Source organism: Triticum aestivum, chromosome 2B (genome assembly GCF_018294505.1).
Source record: "Triticum aestivum cultivar Chinese Spring chromosome 2B, IWGSC CS RefSeq v2.1, whole genome shotgun sequence".
NCBI lineage: Eukaryota > Viridiplantae > Streptophyta > Magnoliopsida > Poales > Poaceae > Triticum > Triticum aestivum.
Genome location: NC_057798.1, coordinates 234,739,332 through 234,765,764, shown reverse-complemented (window position 1 = coordinate 234,765,764; position 26,433 = coordinate 234,739,332).

The following is a 26,433-nucleotide window of genomic DNA, read 5'->3' as shown; positions in this document are numbered from 1 at the left end:
GGGATGTCCGGCATGTCTGAAGGATGCCAGGCGAAAATGTCCCAATTCTCGCGTAGGAAGTCTCGCAGTGCGGCGTCCATTGTGGGGCTTAGCTGTGTCCCGATGGAAGTTGTCTTTGTGTGGTCCGTTGGATGGACCTGGAATTTGACTATCTTGTCCGCGGGCTTGAATGAGGTGTACTTGGGTCGTTTGTCGAGTATCACGTCGTCCCTGTCCACTATGGTGCGCAGCGTTGTTAGTTCTTGTCACACCCTAGCTAGTTCATGCATTAGAGTGTTGCATCATGTTTATTCTTTCATCAGAAACCTGAAATGGGGATGACAGAACCCCCAGCCCCCTCTGAAACCAACTAGGGTTTACTAAAAACTTTTTCAATGAACCTGAAATGCCCTTCTAAAATGCCCATCATTTTTGTCTTGGTTCAGAACCTCTGCCAAAAGTGATGCACATTTTCCTAGGTCATCTTAGGGTCTTTGAATTAAATCATAGATATTTGAATTTGGTCATTTAAAATTATATAAAATATTCAGATGCTCAAATATCTCCAAACTAAAATGTTTCATGTTGGAAATAATCCAACTATGGACCAGGAGTAGTTTGGTGATTTTAGGAGTTGCCTAAGTATTTTTAATAATTCAACAAAGTTGCAGAAGTATTAAAAAAACAGAAAACAGGGAGTAACAGGGAAACTTACCTGGCGCCCAGCACCCGGCCCACCTGTCGGCCCAGCCCAGCGCCGCTCCAGCGAGCTGCTTGCCGGCCACGCAGGCAGGCAGGTGCCCGACGGCGACCGCAGCGCGCGCCAGGCAGCTGGCCGTCGCCCTGCTTCACCTCCTCGCCTCGGGGCTGGATGGATGAACTCCACGCCGCGCCGTGAACCTCCAGGACACCTCCATTCTCCCCCAACCCCTCTCTCTCGCGCTCCCCCGCCATGGCCGACGCCATCGCCGCCACCCCCTCGCCGTAGCCACACCCTCCGTCAACCCCACGCCGTGCCGCCGTGTCCAGGAGCTCCGCCACCCTCCTCTCCTTCGAGCAAGCCGAGCCCCGAGCACTCGCAAGGCCCGAGCCCACCGCATCGACCTCGACCGAACCGCCGTCGCCGGAGATCCCCTTCAACACCGTCGTCGCTCCGGCCCGTCCCCGGCCGCACCAAGTGCTTCGTCGAACTCCCCGTGAGCTTAGCCATCTTCCCCTCCCTTCTTTTCTTGCTTCCGAGCCATGTAGCGACCTCCCGGAGCTCAACCGCACCCACCGCCGCGGAGCTCGTCGCCGACGTGCTCCCGGTCACCCTCCGGCCACAAACTGGTGTCCATCATGCTCACCGCGTCACGTAGCACCTAACCAGCTACTCCCCGCACCTCACTGACCCCTCTAGCGTAAAGTTCGCCCTCGGCCGAACTCCGGTGGCCGCCAAAGTCGTCGCCGGCGCCAACTCCGGCCACCCCGACCCCAACGGACTCCACCAAGAGCTGCGGCTCCTCCTCAGCTCCACTCTGATGGCCTCCGCGACTCGTTTGGTTGCCGGAACGGCAAAAACCACTTCCGCCGCTGCGTCGGGCTCGCCGGCGGCTAAACGCCGGTGTAGCCGACCTGGGTTTGACCGCGGGTGGGCCCTGGTTGACTCCGATGAGTCAATGACAGGTGGGGCCCAGCCCTGTTAACTAAATAGGTTTAGTTTTAATTAACTTTAACTAATCTAATCACACTGACACGCGGGACCCACTGTCAGGTTTGACCCGGACCATGTCCCGTTGACCCGCTGATGTCACACTGACGTCAGGCTGACGCGGTAATTGATTTTCTGGATTTATTCTAATATAGGAAATTCCAGAATATAGTTTAAACTTCAAAATTTCATAACTTTTAATCTGTAGCTCCAAATCAGACAAGTTATATGTGAAAAATGATCAGAAAAATCCAATCTATCCATCTGTACTATTTTCATGCATGATTAAACAAGTTAACTTGATGTCTAATGCAGAACAAGGTAAAACACTTTAAAGGGCCATGTATGAGTTTGAAATTTGAATCTTGGGTTCAAATTGGTTCAAACCCTTCTGGTCTTGGTTGCATTAGCCCAACACACTCATATTGCCATGTTTCATGCATGCATTATATTGTCACACATTGTTTGGTGATGGTTGTGTATCGGTGTTCTTTGCGGCAGGTTCTGCCTCCGAGGAGTACCGTGATTACCCTAGCGAAGAACCGTATCAGTGCATCGAACCATCAGGCAAGCAACCAACCATTTGATCATATGGATACAATCCCATGTTCTCGCTCCTGCTCTGTTTTACTGCATTAAGACAACACGTTTCAAACTGCTGTGTGTTACGGTAGTTGAACCCATTTCCTCTACATGACCTGTCATTGCCACAGTAACTAGATGAAACCCACTAGCACGTGTAGGAGTTGTTTGAGCCATATGTATGTGTTGTTCCTACCTTGCTATGCCTGCTATGCTTAGAGTCGTGTCAGGTCTGGTTCATCTGGGTGATGGACTAGAGTGAAATGATTATGTCGGTAATGAGAGTGGTGTGGTGAACACGATTTGGTAAAGGTATCGATGAGAGGACATGGTGGGTTGTTTCATTGAAGCCGACCTTAAGCACTGAGATCTGTATGTGTGATTTAAGATTCAGCTACTACCATGCATTGGACCCGAAACCAATGGACCCTCTCGACTTCTTATTCACCCTAGTTCTCTGTCCAGGAGTTGCAAGTAGTTTCTGGTGTTTGTAGCCTACTGGAGGCCGTGGACAGCGCTGACCGTAGGGGTGGGCTGTGATGCAGTAGGTACGTGGCACGGTGTACCGAATACCCGTTAGGTATCTCAGGAACCCTGTTCACATCGTTTGGGGTTGTGAGCGAAACCTCGGCCGGATCTCCTCATGGATGGAACCCGAATAGGCGATAAACCTGGACTAGAGACTTAGGTGATTAGGTAGGTCGTGGCCGACACCCACGTTGGGCTTCCGCTTGAAGGTTGCCGAGTACATGTCGTGTAAACGATGGTAAGTGGTGAGAGCGTGTATGAAGAAGTACACCCCTGCAGGGTTATCATGATCTATTCGAATAGCCGCGTCCGCGGTAAAGGACTACTTGGTTGCCTATACAGTTCATAGACAAGTAAATGGAAACTACTAAAAGCCTCAAGATAAGTGTGAGTGCCGAGGATGGCTCTTCCGTAGGAAGACGGAGGTGGACCCTCGGTAGTGTATTGAAGTGGTGAGTAGTGGACTCGTGTGCGCAAAACCATTTCAAGTTGGAGTCTCGTAGGATAGCCTAGCCAAGAGTCAAAGCTGGCTTGCTGCAACAACTCCACCAACCCTTCTTGATAATGTGCATGTATGTAGGATCTGATGTAAGTCTTGCTGAGTACCTTTGTACTCATGTTGCTATAATTTACATTTTTACAGAAGACGCTGCAACCCCTTCTGATGGGTTCTTCGTAGACGTTGACATCAATGAGTAGGCTAAGGCCCAGGTGGTGATCCTAAGCTTGTGAAGGACCACGTAGTATAGCTAGGCTCTCCAAGCCTCTTTTACTTTACTAGTTGTCTGTACTCAGACAAGTTACTTCCGCTGCTGGTTTGTATGACTGTATGACTTGAATGCTGGGTCGTGTGACCCCTACCTATGTGTATGTTATGTATGGCTCTCTGAGCCTTAAATAAAGTACTTGTGTCGTAGAGTCATGTTGTGATGCCTTGTTGTATTTGCACATATCGAGCATATTGTGTGTATGATTGAAATGCTTGGTATGTGTGGGATCTGACTATCTAGTTGTTTATCTTTAGTAGCCTCTCTTACCGGGAAATGTCTCCTAGTGTTTCCACCGAGCCATGGTAGCTTGCTACTGCTCCGGAACACTCAGGCTGGCCGGCATGTGTCCTTCTTCGTTCCTGTGTCTGTCCCTTCGGGGAAATGTCACGCATTGAGTACCGGAGTCCTGTTAGCCCGCTACAGCCCGGTTTACCGGAGTCCTGCTAGCCCAGTGCTACAGCCCGGACCCACTTGCTGATGACCGACACGTTCGATGTTGGGTCATGGATGCCTGTCCCTGTAAGTCTGTGCCACTATGGGTTTACGACTAGCCATGTCAGCCCGGGCTCCTTATCATATGGATGCTAGCGACACTGTCATATACGTGTGCCAAAAGGCGCAAACGGTCCCGGGGCAAAGGTAAGGCGACACCCGTGGGGATACCGTGCGTGAGGCCGCAAAGTGATATGAGGTGTTACAGGCTAGATCGATGTGACATCGAGTCGGGGTCCTGACAGCGTTGGTATCAGAGCCGGACTGCCTGTAGGTTCTCCAAGCTAAACTGGTCGATGTTGAGTCTAGAAATTCTTTAGTTATATGTAGGGGAATTGTTTGTGGGTTGGAATGTAAGGCTCTTTTGACTCCTTTATCTTATGACATTCTGATCTGAGTCAGTCTATTCTTCCACCGGGGGTTAAGGAATTAGGATCTTTTCTCTCTATCAGGTTCACGTGTTACTAATCAGTAGTACCTTATAGGTTTGATGGATACAAGCCTAGTTCAGTTCTACTACCACATTATGTTGCTAGGATGGACTCAGAACTTGATATGATGTTGTTGAGTGTGTATGAAATCTTTTGTCAAATGTCTCAAAATCCCTCTTGAGCATTTACAGCTGTTATGCTGCCGAAATTTTGCTAGAAATTCTAATGCCTTTGCATTATGGTTGTGCTTTCAGATGGCCACTCGCGACCTCAATCAAGTGGTTCGCCTGACTCGATGCCTAGATGTACCCGGCCATACCGCCATGTTGGTCAGGGTAATGACTGAGGCTGGATACCGTCGGTATCCTGAGTACACGGTCGAGGAGCAATTTCGAGACTTTAATCAAAGCCAGTATCTCTGCACTGTCAGGATATTTCCATCTTATCCTGGATCCACCGAGCCCCTTCACTGCTCCTATGGACTCGGGTTACTATTGAGATGGTTGTGCAGGACGCCGCCTATTCTATGATGACCATCATGCGAGTCAGGACTGGCCTATTTCGGGACTCTGATTTTCGGTATATGCCAGCATCACTTCCGGGAGCACAAGGGTATCTCCAGGCTATCTATGCTGACCCCACTCAGGAGGATTCACGGACTCGCACCACTGCTGAGATGCTCGAGGATAAGGACCGTGAAAATCGGGCCCTGAGGCTAGAGCTTTTCAATACCCGTGCTGACCATTGGGCCACTTTGACTCGGTTTGCACCGGCGGTGCAAGCTGGATATAAGGATATGCGCGATCTCTATCCTGTGAGATCTGCTCTGCCAGACGTGATGGGTTGGCGTGATGTAGGAGGCATCACCCCACCTCGTGGTCCCCGCAGGCCACCGTCTGTTGGTCCAAGACCTCATCCTAGCCCCTATGGTCCACAAGCTCCGCGAGATCGTCTGTTCTCGGATGATCACGTTGAGCTTCCCGGCTATGGAGGTGATTTCTACGAGGACTACTACGGATCGGTCTGAGTTAGTGGTAGTATCACTAGTTCATACTAGCTGTGTCGTCTATCGTCCTGCGTGACTCGTGGGATATGACCTAGTTTGTGCCGCCTTCCGGAGGTGTAGAAAAATAATGTATAGGAGCTTGGGATGCCTCCGATGAGATGTAATCCTCTTTTCACCGTAATAGTACCTTGTTTGGTCTTGTACTAAACCTTGTATGGTGTGTATGACGATGGAATAAAAGAAGCAGTTTCTGTATCTACCATGTCATACGGATGATCATCTTGCATTCCGAGTTATTCCTTACATTCTGTATCCTATGTCGGAATCTTATCATTCTGACTAAATCATTGTCTTGTTTACCTAGGATGGTCAACACGCGCAATAACCCTGCTCCTCAAGAGCAGGCCGAAGGCAGTGAAGTCGGGAATGCAAATCTGCCTCATCCTCCTTCCCTAGCCGAGGTTATGCTGGAAGCCGAGAGAAACAAGCGGGAGACCAACCGTTTGTTGGAGCGTATTGAACAGAACACATCACACCATCAGAGAAATAACTTGGTGTCACTCAGTGATTTCATCAAGTTACATCCACCCACGTTCCACCACTCCGTCGAGCCTCTCGACGCTGATGACTGGCTTCGCAGTATTTCTCACAAACTGCGTTCCGCGCTAGTAGCTGAGGCTGACAAGGTCACCTTTGCTGCATATCATCTTGAAGGCCCCGCCAGTCTATGGTGGGAGAATTATGGAGCTATGCGCCCAGCGGGCCATGTCACTACTTGGGCTGAATTCAGCGAGGCTTTCCGTGAACATCACATTCCGGAGGGTCTCATGGACCGTAAACGTGAGGAATTTTGCAGTTTCACTCAAGGCCGACTCTCTGTGGATGCTTACAACAGGGAGTTCGGTAACCTCGCACGATATGCAACTAAGGAAGTTTCTACTGATGCCAAGAAGCAAGCAAGGTTCCGTAAGGGACTTAGTCCTGAGCTTCGCCGCGACCTCCGTCTGCATGAGTGCACATCTTTTCAGAAGCTTGTTAACAAGGCCATCAGTGCTGAGACTGGTCAGACTGATTATGACGCAACACGCAAGCATGGCCGTGACGTGGGTTCCTCATCCAGTGCTGGCCCTCAGAAGCGCCGCGTGTGGGTGCCTAACACTGCCCTGCCACCCAGGTTCACACCGAGGCCATCCTTCCAGGCGCCTCGCCCCGTTCAACAGTTCGCACCAGCCAAGCCCTATGGTGGTCCAACCAACAGTGCTCCTCCACGTACCAGTTCCGTGACTTGTTTCAAGTGTGGGGAATCAGGCCACTATATGCGCGAGTGCCCCCAAACCAACCCCAACCAATCTGCTAAAGCTGTTGGCCGAGGCAAGCCGACAGGTAAAGTGTTCCACGCCAAGCCGGCCACCGCTACACGTGGCCATGTCAACTGTATCTCTGCCGAAGAAGCTCAAGAGGATCCCAACGTCGTTCTTGGTACGCTCCTTGTTAATTGCCACCCGGCATCTGTTCTTTTCGATACAGGAGCATCTCATTCATTTATATCCGAGAGCTATGCTCGTCTGCATAACACCACATTCTGTGAGATGCCCACCTCTATGGTAATTCAAACTCCGGGATCCAAATGGAAAACCTCTAGGGTAAGTCATGGAAATGAAATCCAAGTCGACAGACTTGTTTTCCTTGCATCTTTGATAGCTCTTAAATCTTCAGATATCAACATCATCTTGGGTATGGACTGGATGTCAGCCCATCATGCCCAAATTGATTGCTTCTCTAGGACTGTTCAACTCACCCATCCTTCGGGGAAGATAGTCAATGTCTTGAACCGAATAGCCAAGCGACAGTTATATTCTCTTAACGCCAGCCCTTTGCCAGACCTTGAGGACGTTCCGGTAGTCCGTGACTTCCCGGATGTCTTCCCAGAGGAATTTCCAGGTGTTCCACCTGACAGGGATGTGGAGTTTGTAATAGACCTTATTCCAGGAACCGTCCCGATTGCTAGAAGACCCTATAAGATGGCATTACTAGAACTAGCCGAGCTTAAGAAACAACTCGATGAGTCCTTGAAAAAGGGTTTCATCCGACCCAGTTCATCTCTGTGGGCTTGCCCCGTCCTCTTCGTCAAGAAGAAGGATGGTACGGACCGGATGGTTGTAGATTATCGACCTGTCAATTTGGTCACAATCAAGAACAAATATCCGCTCCCCAGGATCAACGACCTGTATGATCAGCTCGCTGGATCCTCAATCTTCTCCAAAATGGATTTGAGGTTGGGCTACCATCAAATCAAAATCAGGAACGGGGACATTCCTAAAACGGCCTTTCTTACTCGTTATGGCCAATACGAGTACACCGTCATGTCCTTCGGTTTAACCAACGCTCCAGCCACCTTTTCTCGGTTAATGAACTCAATCTTCATGGAGTATTTGGATAAATTCGTCGTGGTTTACCTCGATGATATACTCATCTACTCCAAGAACGAGGAAGAACATGCCGAACATCTAAGGCTAGTGTTGAAGAAACTTCGAGAGCATCGTCTTTATGCCAAATTCTCTAAATGTGAATTTTGGTTGTCAGAAGTGACCTATCTGGGTCATGTAATATCCGGTAAAGGTATTGCTGTTAACCCTGAGCGAGTTCAAGCCGTCCTTAATTGGACTCCACCTGAATCGGTCAAGCAAGTTCGGAGTTTTCTGGGCTTAGCGAGCTATTGCCGTCGCTTTGTCGAAAATTTCTCCAAAGTTGCTAAACCTCTAACCGAACTCCTCAAGAAAGATAAAAAGTTCGAATGGACTCCACAATGTGAGCACAGCTTTCAGGAACTGAAAAGACGCCTGACTTCTGCTCCCGTACTGGTACCGCCAGACTTCTCCAAGGACTTTGTTATCTACTGCGACGCCTCGCGACAAGGACTAGGTTGCATTCTCATGCAAGACCGACACGTAATTGCTTACGCTTCACGGCAATTGCACCCACATGAGGAGAATTATCCTACTCATGATCTAGAGCTTGCAGCGGTAGTCTATGCACTTAAAACCTGGCGACATTACCTCCTTGGTAATCGCTGCGAAATATTCACTGATCACCAAAGTCTGAAGTACATCTTCACCCAACCGGATTTGAATCTCAGGCAAAGACGTTGGGTCGAGTTGATCACAGATTTCGACTTAGGAATAACTTACACCCCAGGGAAAGCCAACGTCATGGCTGATGCGCTAAGTCGTAAATCTTATTGTAACAACCTGATGTTACAACAAAGTCAACCGCTTCTCCATGAGGAATTTCGGAAACTTAATCTCCACATTGTTCCTCAAGGATTCCTTTCCACCATGGTGGCGAAACCTACCCTTACGGATCAGATCATCAAAGCACAGAAGGTAGATCCGGGAATTTCCCGCATCAAGAGAAACATCAAGAGAGGAGTTGCGAATTGTTTCTCCATTGATGATCAAGGGGTCGTATACTTCGGGAATCGACTAGTGGTTCCCAAGGTGCGAAACCTGAGGCGATTGATCCTTAAGGAAGCTCATGAATCTCCTCTCACTATTCATCCCGGTAGCACTAAGATGTATCAGGACCTACGCCAGAGGTTCTGGTGGACTAGGATGAAGAGAGAAATTGCTCAGTATATTGCTAATTGTGACGTCTGCCGTCATGTAAAAGCAGAGCATCAACAGCCTGCTGGCACCCTTCAACCCCTAGCTATTCCTGAATGGAAATGGGATAAAATTGGTATGGATTTCATTACCGGTTTTCCCAGGACCAAGAGAGGGAATAATGCTATCTTCGTCGTGGTCGATCGTCTTTACAAGGTAGCCCATTTCTTACCTGTTCGTGAGAGTATAACCGCTAGTCAGTTGGCAGACTTATACATCTCCCGAATAGTGTCTCTCCATGGTGTTCCTTTGGAAATTAACTCGGATCGAGGAAGTCTTTTCACCTCTCGATTTTGGGAAAGTTTCCAAAATGCTATGGGAACCCGCCTTTCCTTTAGCACCGCTTTTCACCCTCAATCAAGTGGTCAAGTAGAACGCGTCAACCAGATTCTAGAAGACATGCTTCGAGCCTCTGTTATCTCATTCGGAATGGAGTGGGAGAAATGCCTTCCATTTGCCGAATTTGCTTACAACAACAGCTATCAATCTAGCTTGGGTAAAGCCCCTTTTGAAGTTCTCTATGGATGACGGTGTCGAACACCCCTTAACTGGTCAGAAACCGGGGAAAGACAATTCTTTGGCCCGGATATGATTCAGGAAGCAGAAGAGCAAGTTCGCATCGTTCGTGAAAAGTTGAAAACAGCCTAATCTCGTCAAAAGAGTCAATATGACCGAAAACATAAGGCTATGACTTTCGAGGTTGACGAGAAGGCTTACCTTCGGGTTACTCCTCTGAAGGGAACCCATCGTTTCGGTATCAAAGGCAAATTGGCTCCCCGTTACATTGGACCTTTTCGTATTCTCGCTAAACGAGGAGAAGTTGCCTACCAGTTGGAACTACCTCCGCATCTCTCCAGAGTCCACGATGTCTTCCACGTTTCTCAACTCAGGCGTTGCTTCTCGGATCCTATCCGTGGAGTGGACCACGAAACGCTTGATCTCCAAGATAATCTCACGTATCGAGAGTACCCCATTCGTATCCTCGATCAGGCCGAGCGTACCACTCGACGTCATAATATCAAGTTTCTCAAAGTTCAATGGTCGCACCATTCTGAGGATGAAGCAACTTGGGAAAGGGAGGATCGTCTTCGACTCGAGTATCCCGCCTTCTTCCCGGAGGAACCCAAATCTCGGGACGAGATTCTTTTGAGTGGGGGTGAGTTGTCACACCCTAGCTAGTTCATGCATTAGAGTGTTGCATCATGTTTATTCTTTCATCAGAAACCTGAAATGGGGATGACAGAACCCCCAGCCCCCTCTGAAACCAACTAGGGTTTACTAAAAACTTTTTCAATGAACCTGAAATGCCCTTCTAAAATGCCCATCATTTTTGTCTTGGTTCAGAACCTCTGCCAAAAGTGATGCACATTTTCCTAGGTCATCTTAGGGTCTTTGAATTAAATCATAGATATTTGAATTTGGGCATTTAAAATTATATAAAATATTCAGATGCTCAAATATCTCCAAACTAAAATGTTTCATGTTGGAAATAATCCAACTATGGACCAGGAGTAGTTTGGTGATTTTAGGAGTTGCCTAAGTATTTTTAATAATTCAACAAAGTTGCAGAAGTATTAAAAAAACAGAAAACAGGGAGTAACAGGGAAACTTACCTGGCGCCCAGCACCCGGCCCACCTGTCGGCCCAGCCCAGCGCCGCTCCAGCGAGCTGCTTGCCGGCCAGGCAGGCAGGCAGGTGCCCGACGGCGACCGCAGCGCGCGCCACGCAGCTGGCCGTCGCCCTGCTTCACCTCCTCGCCTCGGGGCTGGATGGATGAACTCCACGCCGCGCCGTGAACCTCCAGGACACCTCCATTCTCCCCCAACCCCTCTCTCTCGCGCTCCCCCGCCATGGCCGACGCCATCGCCGCCACCCCCTCGCCGTAGCCACACCCTCCGTCAACCCCACGCCGTGCCGCCGTGTCTAGGAGCTCCGCCACCCTCCTCTCCTTCGAGCAAGCCGAGCCCCGAGCGCTCGCAAGGTCCGAGCCCACCGCATCGACCTCGACCGAACCGCCGTCGCCGGAGATCCCCTTCAACGCCGTTGTCGCTCCGGCCCGTCCCCGGCCGCACCAAGTGCTTCGTCGAACTCCCCGTGAGCTTAGCCATCTTCCCCTCCCTTCTTTTCTTGCTTCCGAGCCATGTAGCGACCTCCCGGAGCTCAACCGCACCCACCGCCGCGGAGCTCGTCGCCGACGTGCTCCCGGTCACCCTCCGGCCACAAACTGGTGTCCATCATGCTCACCGCGTCACGTAGCACCTAACCAGCTACTCCCCGCACCCCACCGACCCCTCTAGCGTAAAGTTCGCCCTCGGCCGAACTCCGGTGGCCGCCAAAGTCGTCGCCGGCGCCAACTCCGGCCACCCCGACCCCAACGGACTCCACCAAGAGCTGCGGCTCCTCCTCAGCTCCACTCCGATGGCCTCCGCGACTCGTTTGGTTGCCGGAACGGCAAAAACCACTTCCGCCGCCGCGTCGGGCTCGCCGGCGGCTAAACGCCGGTGTAGCCGACCTGGGTTTGACCGCGGGTGGGCCCTGGTTGACTCCGATGAGTCAATGACAGGTGGGGCCCAGCCCTGTTAACTAAATAGGTTTAGTTTTAATTAACTTTAACTAATCTAATCACACTGACACGCGGGACCCACTGTCAGGTTTGACCCGGACCGTGTCCCGTTGACCCGCTGATGTCACACTGACGTTAGGCTGACGCAGTAATTGATTTTCTGGATTTATTCTAATATAGGAAATTCCAGAATATAGTTTAAACTTCAAACTTTCATAACTTTTAATCTGTAGCTCCAAATCAGACAAGTTATATATGAAAATGATCAGAAAAATCCAATCTATCCATCTGTACTATTTTCATGCATGATTAAACAAGTTAACTTGATGTCTAATGCAGAACAAGGTAAAACACTTTAAAGGGCCATGTATGAGTTTGAAATTTGAATCTTTGGTTCAAATTGGTTCAAACCCTTCTGGTCTTAGTTGCATTAGCCCAACACACTCATATTGCCATGTTTCATGCATGCATCATATTGTCGCACATTGTTTGGTGATGGTTGTGTATCGGTGTTCTTTGCGGCAGGTTCTGCCTCCGAGGAGTACCGTGATTACCCTAGCGAAGAACCGTATCAGTGCATCGAACCATCAGGCAAGCAACCAACCATTTGATCATATCGATACAATCCCATGTTCTCGCTCCTGCTCTCTTTTACTGCATTAAGACAACGCGTTTCAAACTTCTGTGTGTTACGGTAGTTGAACCCATTTCCTCTGCATGACCTGTCATTGCCACAGTAACTAGATGAAACCCACTAGCATGTGTAGGAGTTGTTTGAGCCATATGTATGTGTTGTTCCTACCTTGCTATGCCTGCTATGCTTAGAGTCGTGTCAGGTCTGGTTCATCTGGGTGATGGACTAGAGTGAAATGATTATGTCGGTAATGAGAGTGGTGTGGTGAACACGATTTGGTAAAGGTATCGATGAGAGGACATGGTGGGTTGTTTCATTGAAGCCGACCTTAAGCACTGAGATCTGTATGTGTGATTTAAGATTCAGCTACTACCATGCATTGGACCCGAAACCAATGGACCCTCTCGACTTCTTATTCACCCTAGTTCTCTGTCCAGGAGTTGCAAGTAGTTTCTGGTGTTTGTAGCCTACTGGAGGCCATGGACAGCGCTGACCGTAGGGGTGGGCTGTGATGCGGTAGGTACGTGGCATGGTGTACCGAATACCCGTTAGGTATCTCAGGAACCCTATTCACATCGTTTGGGGCTGTGAGCGAAACCTTGGCCAGATCTCCTCATGGATGGAACCCGAATAGGCGATAAACCTGGACTAGAGACTTAGGTGATTAGGTAGGTCGTGGCCGACACCCACGTTGGGCTTCCGCTTGAAGGTTGCCGAGTACATGTCGTGTAAACGACGGTAAGTGGTGAGAGCGTGTATGAAGAAGTACACCCCTGCAGGGTTATCATGATCTATTCGAATAGCCGCGTCCGCGGTAAAGGACTACTTGGTTGCCTATACAGTTCATAGACAAGTAAATGGAAACTACTAAAAGCCTCAAGATAAGTGTGAGTGCCGAGGATGGCTCTTCCGTAGGAAGACGGAGGTGGACCCTCGGTAGTGTATTGAAGTGGTGAGTAGTGGACTCGTGTGCGCAAAACCATTTCAAGTTGGAGTCTCGTAGGATAGCCTAGCCAAGAGTCAAAGCTGGCTTGCTGCAACAACTCCACCAACCCTTCTTGATAATGTGCATGTATGTAGGATCTGATGTAAGTCTTGCTGAGTACCTTTGTACTCATGTTGCTATAATTTACATTTTTACAGAAGACGCTGCAACCCCTTCTGATGGGTTCTTCGTAGACGTTGACATCAATGAGTAGGCTAAGGCCCAGGTGGTGATCCTGAGCTTGTGAAGGACCACGTAGTATATCTAGGCTCTCCAAGCCTCTTTTATTTTACTAGTTGTCTATACTCAGACAAGTTACTTCCGCTGCTGGTTTGTATGACTGTATGACTTGAATGCTGGGTCGTGTGACCCGTACCTATGTGTATGTTATGTATGGCTCTCTGAGCCTTAAATAAAGTACTTGTGTCGTAGAGTCATGTTGTGATGCCTTGTTGTATTTGCACATATCGAGCATATTGTGTGTATGATTGGAATGCTTGGTATGTGTGGGATCTGACTATCTAGTTGTTTATCTTTAGTAGCCTCTCTTACCGGGAAATGTCTCCTAGTGTTTCCACCGAGCCATGGTAGCTTGCTACTACTCCGGAACACTCAGGCTGGCCGGCATGTGTCCTTCTTCGTTCCTGTGTCTGTCCCTTCGGGGAAATGTCACGCATTGAGTACCGGAGTCCTGTTAGCCCGCTACAGCCCGGTTTACCGGACTCCTGCTAGCCCAGTGCTACAGCCCGGACCCACTTGCTGATGACCGACACGTTCGATGTTGGGTCATGGATGCATGTCCCTGTAAGTCTGTGCCACCTTGGGTTTACGACTAGCCATGTCAGCCCGGGCTCCTTATCATATGGATGCTAGCGACACTGTCATATATGTGTGCCAAAAGGCGCAAACGGTCCCGGGGCAAAGGTAAGGCGACACCCGTGGGGATACCGTGCGTGAGGCCGCAAAGTGATATGAGGTGTTACAGGCTAGATCGATGTGACATCGAGTCGGGGTCCTGACAGTTCTTCGGCCGCTTGGGCTTTGGATAATGCTTCCAGGGCTAGTGCGACAGTTTTATTTTCGGCACGAAGTGCGACATCCGGATCACTGGCCAGAGTGATGATTCCATTGGGTCCGGGCATTTTAAGCTTCATGTACCCGTAATGGGGTATAGCTTGAAAGCTCGTGAATGCGTCCCGCCCTAAAAGGGCGTGGTATCCGCTGCTGAATGGGGCCACTTGGAACGTGATTTCTTCGGACCTATAATTCTCCAGGGTGCCGAATACCACATCGAGTGTGATTTTTCCCGCACATCGTGCCTCCCGACTAGGGATGATTCCCCTAAAGGTCGTGCCGCTTTGCTCAATGCGGCTTTTATCAATTTCCATCTTGTCGAGCGTTTCTTCATAGATCAGGTTTAATCCGCTTCCGCCGTCCATGAGTACTTTAGTTAGCCGAAAGCCGTCCATGATTGGGCTAAGGACCAAAGCGGCTGGTGCCCGGACTGTCTGGAATTGAGGTTCGTCACTGGCACTGAAGGTTATAGCAGTGTCGCTCCACAGATTTATTTTTGCCACGTGGCAGATTTCAGCAAAATTTCAATGAGCTCGCTTGCGCCTATTATTTGAGGCGAAAGTCTCGAAGACTATCATTACCGCATTGTTGTCTTTGGCGGGATGTTGCTCTGCTTTATGGTTTACAAGAAGATCCTCGCCACTTTTTGCTACCTGCCAGAGTATCCAACATGATCTAAGGCTATGCGTTGGCGTGGTATCTGGCGTGCTATGAATTTTGAATGGCCCATTGAGCCATTCTTCCAATACGGTTCCACGCCCTGGAGTGGGCTTTGGTTTTTTGGGAATTGGATCGGGTAACTTACGAGAGTTTGCCCTTTTAGCTTGGACGAAGGGTTTAGTGAAAGCCGGATTATCCCAAAAGTCTGTTTGGGTTTTCCAGGCGCCTTCCATCACACAGTACTTCTTTACTATGGCTGCTAAGTCGGCAAAGTGTACTATGTCACGGCGGCTTTTAGCATTAAGTATCCCTTTGTTCATGCAATTTTTGCAGAAAAGTGAGATTGTGTTTCCTCGCTACAGTCCTTGACCCTGTTTATCATAAGGAGGAATCTGGCCCAGTAGCGATGTACTGTCTCTTGGGGCTCTTGTCTGATATGGGAGAGACGGCATAAGTCTGGGTGGGTGGGCATAGTTAAATCCGGATTCTGATCCGATCTAGCACCCTGGTGCAGAGGAGCTTCCAGGCTTGGCAGCTCGGGCTCCGGGATGTTGCCCGATTTTTCCGGCCCGTTGCCCGATTCTAAGTTTGGGGTCTGGGTCATGTCCTCCCGCGAATGGGTATCCGGCTCAGAGAGCTCGGTAATCCGGACATAGTTCGTCCTCAAGTAGAGGGATAATCCATGTGTGGCTCTTCCACTACCGCTATCTTGTGGGTGACCGGTGGGGATTTAATATCCCTTTGGTCGGGTCTAAGCCCGATCCGATCATAGTCTGTAGCGACTCCCAGAGTGGCAATGCGATCCAAGAGCTCATTAAGGGAAGAGAGCTCCATTGGATCCATCTATTCGGCGAGTTCCGAATTGATGTGGAGGCTATTTTTGATGACCCGAGAAGTCATCGTCGGTGTGGCAGGTGATAGGGCGGTCAAGCCGAAGCCGCCTAGTCAGAGAGTTTGGTCTACCGCCAGGGCTCCCCCAGAGGTGATGTTGTCCTTGACAACGAGACGAGCCATCAAGCCTTATTGCGACGACACAGCGGAACTCTCAATGAAAGCACCAATGAATTTATTATAATTGGGCCGCCATGTGGAGGGAGCCCTGAGGGCGAAGCGCATCCCGACGACTTGAGTCACATTACCCAATAGCCCGGAGAGTCAGCCAGGAAATTCTGGACTCGGTTCCTAACTAAAAAGAACCAAATTGTCGACTGTCCGGGCGCCGAAGCCTTGGCGGCCTTTAAGCATCATATCTGCGATGAGTGGCTCGCCCGACACCTCAGCCAAGAAAAACCGAAGTGCATGGCGGCCCTCGCGACACTCATGACCCGCTTTTGCATGGGCGAGGACAGCTGGTTGGCTCACAGTAGCACCACGCCTAGAACCTTCGGCACTTCAGATGTCCGCGATATTAACGGCAAGCCACGCGCAACAGACACAAGCGTCGGAATAATGGCGACAACACCGAAGACACGGCAGTCAACGCCGGATTCAGTGGCTCAGAATCCAGTCAGCGGAAAAAGCCGTTCAAGAGAAACAATCAGGGATTGTCCAGTCTGGACCGCATACTTGATCGCTCGTGCCAAATTCACGGCACCCCTGATAAGTCAGCCAACCACACTAACAAAGATTGCTGGGTGTTCAAACAGGCCGGCAAAATAAATGCCGAAAATAAGGACAAGGGGCTGCCCAACGGCGATGACGAGGAGCCCCGGCATCTGAATACAGGGGGACAGAAGCAATTTCCTCCCAAGCTGAAAATGGTAAACATGATCTATGCCACCCACATTCCCAAACAGGAATGAAAGTGACCACTAAGGGACGTCTGTGTGATGGAGCCAGTCGCCCCAAAGTTCAACCCATGGTCAGCCTGTCTGATCACTTTTGATCGTAGGGATCACCCTACCAGCATCCGTCAAGGCGGTTCAGCCGCATTGGTCCTCGACCCAATCATCGAGGGGTTCCACCTCATGCGAGTCCTTATGGACGGTGGAAGTAGCCTGAACCTCCTTTATCAGGACACAGTGCACAAGATGGGCATCGATCCTTCAAGGATCAAGCCCACCAAAACCACCTTCAAAGGTGTAATTCCAGGAGTAGAGGCTCGTTGTACGGGCTCCATAACACTGGAAGTGATCTTTGGATCCCCGGATAACTTCCGAAGCGAGGAGTTAATCTTCGATATCGTCTCTTTCTGTAGTGGCTATCATGCACTGCTTGGACGAACCGCATTCGCTCAATTCAATGCGGTACCACACTATGCATACCTCAAGCTCAAGATCCCAGGACCTCGCGGGGTTATAATAGTCAATGGAAACATAGACCGCTCTCTCCGTACAGAAGAGCACATTGCGGCCCTCGCGGCAGAAGTACAAAGCAGCCTTCTCCAGCAAACCACCAATCCGGCAACAACAACCCCGAACACCGTCAAGCGAGTCCGGAGTACCCTGCAACAGGATCGCCAGGCACGCCAAGAGCGCGACTAGCAGTCCGGCCTCCGCCCTAACCCCATCCAGGCAGCATTTGTGTCGTGCGTACACAATTACGCACTCAAAATACCATGGGCATAGGCGGAGGCACAACGGTGACGCGGTCCACAGTGCCGTTCAACCGCCACATACTTTAAATAACCTTCTTTCTCTTTCAGGACCCTACTTTCGGGCAGCCCCCTCAGAAGAACCAGATCATCGGGCTTATCACAGGAAAGAAAACCAAGGAGGCAAAAGGCTTTGCGCACACAGGGAATACCCAGGTGGTATCTGTCAATGATCGTTATACCTGTTTTACATACCCACATGCGGCCCGCCCTTGGATAGGACATGTCAAATAGTCCTATTTGCTTCTACTTAATGCATTAGTTGTACACATACGCTTGGGCGTATTATTTAAAAATGGTAAATAATACATAGCGTCAGCTTATTATTCCTATCTTCAAATTTTCCCTAAAAATGTTTATTTAATATTGAATCCGTACACTTTGGTACGTTCAGTTTGCTAGGGGCTTCTTATGGTGCCCCATAATACGGCAACATAAGTCCGAACACTTTCAACAGTGCGGCACCCCGAACTTATAGCATTATATGCATCAGCTCCGAATCATGTCTTGGGTCAATAGTTGGGTTTGCCCGGCTCCCTTGTTTTGGTACCTTACGTTTCGTTATATCGGCTAAGGTAGTGCAGGGAGAACTACTACGATTGTGTCCTGGTTCTTCCAGACGAGCACCTCAGTAGAGAAAGCCGAAAACTGACTGTCATGATGCGGCAAGAGCTGGTCGCTGTTCAAGAGGTCTTAAATCCTTAAAGATTGTTTCCGCATCAGGCGAGGAATCGGCCTTGTCCGATTTAGGCGTGTATAGCGCCCCAATTTGGCTTTCTGAATTCTAGGGGCTTCGTCAAAATTTAAAATTGTAGACTTCTATGGCTAAGTGAGAGTTATAAAGCCGCGTAGTCCGATTGCCTTGTTCGCTGCGCCAAACACCTCCTTCAAGGACCAAAAATTTGGATAAAGAGTGTTTAGGTTTTCCACGAACACCCCAGTACTAGTTACGCGGGGGCAGAAGCCGACGACTGGCCTACTTTCAGAATTTTATAAACAGCCGCATAGAAGGTAATATTTTAAATCAACAAAGCGCCATATAGCGCAAACAAATTCGTTCTCATATTACAAAGATGATATGAGTACATTCACTCAAAGATTGTGTTCTTGGTACATTCATCGGCCATGAGACGAGCGCCTTTCATAACGCCATCATAATATTTCTCGGGGTAGCGATGCGCCTTGCCCTCCGGCGGTCCATCCTTCACCAGCTTCTCTGCATCCAGCTTGGCCCAATGCATTTTCGCACGGGCAAAGGCCCGGCGGGCACCCTCAATACAAAAGGATCGCTAGATAACCTCAAGCCGCGGATAGGCATTTACCATCCGCTTTATAAGGCCGAAGTAGCTGTCGGGCAGGGGCTCACCAGGCCACATCCGGACTATGAAGTCCTTCATGGCCACTTTGGCCGCCCTGTGGAGTTCAACCAATTGCTTCAGTTGGTCACTCAGAGGCATTGGGTGTTCGGCTCCAGCATACTGGGACCAGAACAGCTTCTCTATCAAGCTCCCGTCTTCGGCACGGTAAAACCCCATGGCATCCGATATGCTGCATGGCAGATCTGCGAATGCCCCTGGAGAGCTCCGAATTCGGGTAAGTAAAAGAAATGTCTCCTCCACATGCTTGCTTTGCATAATGAATGCCTTACCCGCCGCTATCTTCTTGGCCGCCTGGATTTCCTGTTGGGCCTTTTGGGCTTCGGCCTTGGCGTCTTTCGTGCTCAGAAGGGCCTTCGCAAGCTCAGACTCTTTCGTCTTGAAGTCACGCTCCAAGGACTCGAACTTCTTGCCAAGCTCCTGGAGCTCTTCCTGTACCTCACCCACCCTAGCATCTTGCTTTTCACGCTCAATGCGCTCTGTGACCGCCTTGTCTTTGGCCTCGGATAGCGCTTTCTTCAGGACCGCCACTTCGGTCGTGGCCCCTATTAAAAAACATGACGCTTTTTGTTAACGTCACCAATTTTTTCTCCTCTATACGACACATGAACGGGGTATCACTCACCTTTGTTCTCTTCGAGCTGCCCTTCATAAGGTTGAGCTCCTCTTTGGTCTACTTCAGGTCCCGTTCGAGTCCGGTGACCTCCGCTGTGCGGGCAGCAGCGGCAAGCAGCACCGCCTGCTTATTCACATAGGCACATACTATTAGATTCCTGCTCCATTTGGCTTTTCTTTCCGAACACCAAACAGAGTATCAGGGGCTACTGTCTATCGGGTGATAATTTCTCACACTTGTGATTACTTACCTCAAAGCCTGTTAGGAGGCTGGTGCAGGCTTCGGTCAATCCGCTTTTGGCGGACCGAACCTTCTGAATCATCGTAGTCATAAGAGTATGGTGCTCTTCATCCATGGAAGCGCCGTGAAGCACTTCCAGCAGACTATCCGATGCCTCTGGCGCAACGGAGCTTTTCGGCACGGTCGGCTTGCCCTCCTTAGCGAGGGGCTGCCTACCCGAATCTGGAACCCTTGGAGGTTCCGGTGCTGTGTCCGGCTGGGAGCCTAACTTGCTGCGGCTCTCATCAGCATAGTCTATGGGGATCTTACCCCCCATGTGCTCGGCGTCTGGAATTTTGCCTTGGGGCATCTCCAGAACCGCCTCCCTCTGCTTTGGTACCCTTTAGGACAACACTTCCGCGTCATCCGCAGGTCGAGGGGAGGTGGCCGTCGGGAGCGAATTCATTGTCGAATCGCTCAGAGACCCGTCCGAAGAGGATACCTCGGGATGGGACCTGGCAGGACTGCATATGCGTGTTCGGCATTATAACAAACTATGAAGCTAAGTCGCACTAAAAGTATTACAGAGTGCGGATACTTACAATCTCGCCTTGCCCCTGGGCAGCCACTCCTCCTCGCTATAAGCGGCCGTGGTGGAGTGATCCGGAAGGGACGCTTTTCCTTCTTTGGCATCCTAGCCTCCCCCTGCGGGGCGGCTTTCCTTTTCTTCTCCTCCCCAATGCGGGGAGGCGGAACTTCTTCGTGTTTCCACCCGCCTCCATGGGAGGAATCTGCCTCGTCGTCCTCGGACGACGAGTCTATGATGGCCTTGCGTCGAGGACCCTTCCTGGTCCCCACGGCCGCCCTCTTAGACCCTTCGGCCTCCTCGGATGGGGCGGCCCTTTTCTTCTTCTCCTCCCCTTCGTGAGAGGAGCGTGCCTCATCGTCTTCGTACGAGGCGTCTGGTGCGACCTTACGCCGGAGACCCTTCCTGGTCCCCGTGGCTTTCTTTTCGGCCTTCTTTTCCGGCACCTTGTAAGGCGCCGGGACTAGCATCTCCGTCAGGAGAGCGGTTGCTGGATCTTCCAGCAGTGGAGCCGGACAGTCGATCCGCTCCGCCGTCACCATGTAATCCTGATTAAATACACATGATGACTTAAAATCCTCCCATGAATATGCTGAGAAAGGTACATCTGGTGATGGTCAGAAAACTCACCGGATGGGCGAGCCGCACGGCATGGAGTCCGCGGTCCTCGGGTGTGGGAGGAGGTATTTCGGTGGCCTTGAATAGCACCTTCCATGCGTCCTTGTGCGTCGTGCCGAAAAGCTCTTGAAGTGTCTGGTGTTCGGTCGGATCGAACTCCCACAGATTGAATGCCCGTCTTTGGCACGGAAGGATTCGACGGAAGAGCATGACCTGGACTACGTTGACAAGTTTGATCTTCTTGTCCATCATATTTTTAATGTAGTTCTGAAGTCCTGTCAGATCCGTAGGTTCGCCCTAGGCCAGGCCCTTCTTTTCCCAGGAGGTGAGCCGCATGGGGATTCCGGATCGGAATTCGAGGGCCGCCGCCCAGTTGGCATCGCGCGGCTCGGTGATGTAGAACCACCCCAATTGTCACCCTTTGACGGTCTCCGCAAAGGAGTCGTCAAACCAGGTAACATTGGGCATCCTACCCCCATGGCACCTCCGCACTCCGCTTGCTGGCCGCTTACGATCTTTGGCTTCACGCAGAAGATTCGTAGCCACAGGCCGAAGTGGGGCTTGATGTGGAGGAAGGCCTCGCACACGACGATAAACGCCGAGATGTCCGGATAGCCGGACTATCATCATCGGCCGGACTCCAAGACTATGAAGATACAAGATTGAAGACTTCGTCCCGTGTTCGGATGGGACTTTCCTTGGCGTGGAAGGCAAGCTTGGCGATACGGATATGTAGATCTCCTACCATTGTAACCGACTCTGTGTAACCCTAGCCCTCTCCGGTGTCTATATAAACCGGAGGGTTTTAGTCCGTAGGACACACAACCATTACAACAATCATACCATAGGCTAGCTTCTAGGGTTTAGTCTCCTTGATCTCGTGGTAGATCCACTCTTGTACTACCCATATCATCAATATCAATCAAGCAGGAGTAGGGTTTTACCTCCATCAAGAGGGCCCGAACCTGGGTAAAAACATCGTGTCCCTTGTCTCCTGTTACCATCCGCCTAGACGCATAGTTCGGGACCCCCTACCCGAGATCCACCGGTTTTGACACCGACATTGGTTCTTTCATTGAGAGTTCCTCTGTGTCGTCACCGATAGGCTTGATGGCTTCTTCAATCAACAACAACGCCGTCCAGGGTGAGACTTTTCTCCCCGGACAGATCTTCGTGTTCGGCGGCTTTGCACTGCGGGCCAATTCACTCGGCCATCTGGAGCAGATCGAAAGCTACGCCCCTGGCCATCAGGTCAGATTTGGAAGCCTAAACTTCACGGCTGACACCCGCGGAGACTTGATCTTCGATAGGGTCGAGCCACAGCCGAGTGTGCTGCACTGTCACGATGGGCATGATCTAGCTCTGCCACCGGATAGTACCTTGGAGGCCGCAAACGAATCCGCTCCGACCCATAGTTCGAAGCCGACCGCGCAGATCGAGGACAGGTGGCTGGACACCGCCTCGGGAGCGGCAACTTCTTCGGCGATGGAGCCGGATACCAACCTTGTCCTTTGCGAAGCTCGTGACTCCAAGGTGCCGGACTCCTTGCCAGACTCCGAACCTCCTGCGCCCCTGCCAATCGAATCCGATTGGGCGCCGGTCATGGAGTTCACCGCTGCGGACATCTTTCAGCACTCGCCCTTTGGCGACATCCTAAACTCATTAAGATATCTCTCGTTATCAAGAGAGCCCTGGTCGGACTGCGGTCAGGATGGTTGGGATGTGGACGACGAACAAATTCAAAGCCCACCCACCACCCACTTTGTAGCCACTATCGACGATCTAACCGACATGCTAGACTACGACTCTGAAGACATCGACGGTATGGACGACGACGTCGGAGACGATCAAGAACCAGCGCCTATGAGGCACCGCAAGGCCACCCCAACTCATGATGTATATATGGTGGACACTCCAAAAGGGAGCGATAACGAAGAACAACGGGACGCGGCAAAGGATAATTCCCCCGAAAAACAACCAAAACGGCGACGCCAGCGCCGCCCCAAGTCCCACCTCGATAACAACAGCACCCACAATGACCCAGCCATAGAGCAGGGCAAACCAGTGGGCGACGAACATGCAACCAAGCAACCATCCGAGCAGGATGAATCGGATAATCAATCCATCCCTGGCGAAAACAACAGTCTAGACGATCTCACGCCGGACACACCACCGGAGCACAAGAACCTTCGAAAAAGGCTTGTCGCCACTGCAAGAAGTTTGAAGAAGGAGAAACGGAAGCTCAAAACAGCGGAAGACATACTCAGAATGAGGTGGAGCAAAGTACTCAAGACCGCGGACAAATATGGCAATAGCCACCAAACAAAGAGCTACCCGAAGCGCAAGCTGCTGCCCGAATTCGACGAGGAGGCCGTAGAGCCCCCACAATCAAAAAGCAAAGAGGCCGCCTGGCCAGATAGGCGATCAGATGACAGGCCAAGAGCGGCAAGCGGCGCCACACATAAGCCGGCACATGACACACATAAAGACCCTCGCAAAACGGATGGCCCGGTCAGGTCCATTTATGGGCCAAAGAAGAGGGCCCCAGGAAGTAACATAACACGTCGAGTGTCCGAAGATAGCGGAACACCTAAATACAGGGGTGCCGCACACCCACTATGTTTCATCGATGAGGTGCTGGATCACGAATTCCCAGCAGGGTTCAAGCCCGTAAACATAGAGGCATACGACGGAACAACAGACCCTGGAGTCTGGATGGAGGATTACATCCTGCACATACACATGGCCAGAGGGGACGGTCTCCACGCCATAAAATATCTACCCCTCAAGCTCAAAGGGCCAGCTCGGCATTGGCTCAAAAGCCTCCCAGAAAATACCATTGGAAGTTGGGAAGAGCTCGAGGATGCGTTTAGAGCAAATTTTCAGGGGACTTATGTCCGCCCTCCGGATGCAGACGATTTAAGTCACATAACTCAACAGCCCGGAGAGTCAGCGCGCAAATTCTGGAACAGGTTCCTTACCAAAAAGAACCAAATAGTCGACTGTCCGGACGCCGAAGCCTTAGCAGCTTTTAAACATAATGTCCGAGACGAGTGGCTCGCCAGACACCTCGGCCAAGAGAAGCCAAGAACAATGGCCGCGCTAACAAGCCTCATGACCCGCTTTTGCGCGGGGGAAGACAGCTGGCTAGCAAGATGTAGCACCAGCGACCCGAGTACATCCGAGATCAGAGATGGAAACGGAAAATCACGGCGCAGAAAGGACCAGCACCGAAATAAAGAAAAAAGCCCAAAGAACACGGCGGTCAATGCCGGATTCAAAAGCTCGCGGCCGAACAATAAAACACTGCCTCTTAAGGACAACAGTGACGAGCTATCCAACCTGGACAAAATTTTGGATCGGATATGTCAAATCCACCATACTTCCGGGAAGCCTGCAAACCACACCCACCGGGATTGTTGGGTTTTCAAATAGTCCGGCCGACTCAACGCCGAACACAAGGGGCTCGACGCGCCAAGCGAGGAAGATGATGAACCCCACCAGCAGAGCGCCGGAAAACAAAAGACTTTCCCACAAGAAGTCAAAACAGTAAACTCACTTCATGTGATAATACGAAACAATAGTGCAGCACCCGCCAAAGTAGGTGTCGCACGGTCCACCCCAGCGGAACCTCGAGATTGGATGTCAAAACCAATTACTTTCGACCACCTGGACAGTTCCAGAAGTGTTCGAAACGCAGGATGGACTGCTCTAATATTGGATCCCATAATCGACGGACTACAATTTACACAAGTCCTAATGGATGGTGGCAGTGATTTAAACCTGCTATATCCGGACACAATCCGCAAGTTGGGGATAGACCGTACTAAAATTCACCATAGCTGCACTTCCTTCAAAGGAGTGACGCCAGGCCCTTACGCCAAGTGCACGGGCTCCTTACTACTAGAAGTTGTGTTCGTGTCACCCGGCAACTTCCGACGCAAAAAGCTAATTTTTCATGTCGCCCCATTCAAAAGTAGCCATCAAGCACTATTGGGACGTGAAGCTTTTGTCCGCTTTAACGCAATACCACACTCCGCGTCTCTTACACTTAAAATGCCCGGTCCACGCGGCATCATCTCATTAAAAGGTCGTTCAAGACCCCGGACACGGCTAGACGAGTCCGGCCAAAAAAACTAGGGGCTCCCTAGCCGCACACCCCTTCACAAGGGGCTGTGCGTATGAGCAATAAAGAGCTAACAAAAGCTCAGCTTTATTCATTCATTCATATTTCGATTTTTAATACATTCTTTGCACGATTTCCTTTCAAGCTAAGTTCCTCTCTTTTCACAGATGAACAACGTCTACACCCGTCCAGGATACGGCACAACGGAGACACAAGCGCAGACGTGCAGCAGGGACCCGTCGCAAGGATTCTTTTCAGATTAAGACCCTACGTAAACCTTTCTTACTGTCTCTTGTTGATTCATATCCCACGGTTTTTCACCATAACCAACGAGGAGGCTGGCGTTTTGGCATTGGCCGCGCCAGAAATTCTCGCCTGTACCTGGACACTAGGGGTTTAGGGCATTGATCTGCCCGTCATCATAAAGACTGAACACCTCAGGGAGTGTTTGGCGTCTCGAGTTAAGCCTTATATGCATCAGCTCCGAATCATGTCTTTGGTCAAATGTTGGGTTTGCCCGGCTCCTGTGTTTTGCTGCCTTACGTTCCGTATCATCGGCTAACACGGCACCAGGAGAACTACTGCGATTGTGCCCCGGTTCGGCCGGGTGAGCACCTCAGTAGAGAAAGCCGAAAACTGACTGTCATGATGTAGCGAGAGACTGGTAAACCACTCGATCAACCTCTGGAATGTTTAGAATTCCTCCGCTTTGACGAAGGACCGCTTCGCGGTCAGGCACACACGCGCCCCAAATACGGAGAGCGCGGTGCCCCTAGGGCTATATCGTAGCCCCACCTTCGAACTCCTATGGCTAAGTGAAAGTGATAAAGCATTATAGTCTGGTTGCCTCGTTTGCTACGCTACCACCTCCTTAAACAGGACCAAGACGTTGGATTAAGTGTGAAAATGCGCTATTTCGCAAACACCCCAGCACTATGTGCGTGGGGGCTGAAGCCGAAGACTGCCATCTTTCAGGTTATACACAAGTATACATTAACGGCCGCACAGGAGATATTTCAATACTTGAACGCACAAGTACAAAAAGCGCTTACATCATAAACATCGTTTTACAAACCATAAAGGTCATTTGAACATGACATTTTTTGAGCACTGCGACTCTATTACACGAGCACCACGCAGAACTTCCCCAAAATAGTGCTCGGCTGGTAACCGGCTCTCGTCCGAACCCTGGGTCGCAACAGCGGTAGCATCCATCTCCGTCCAGTATGTACTCACACGGGCG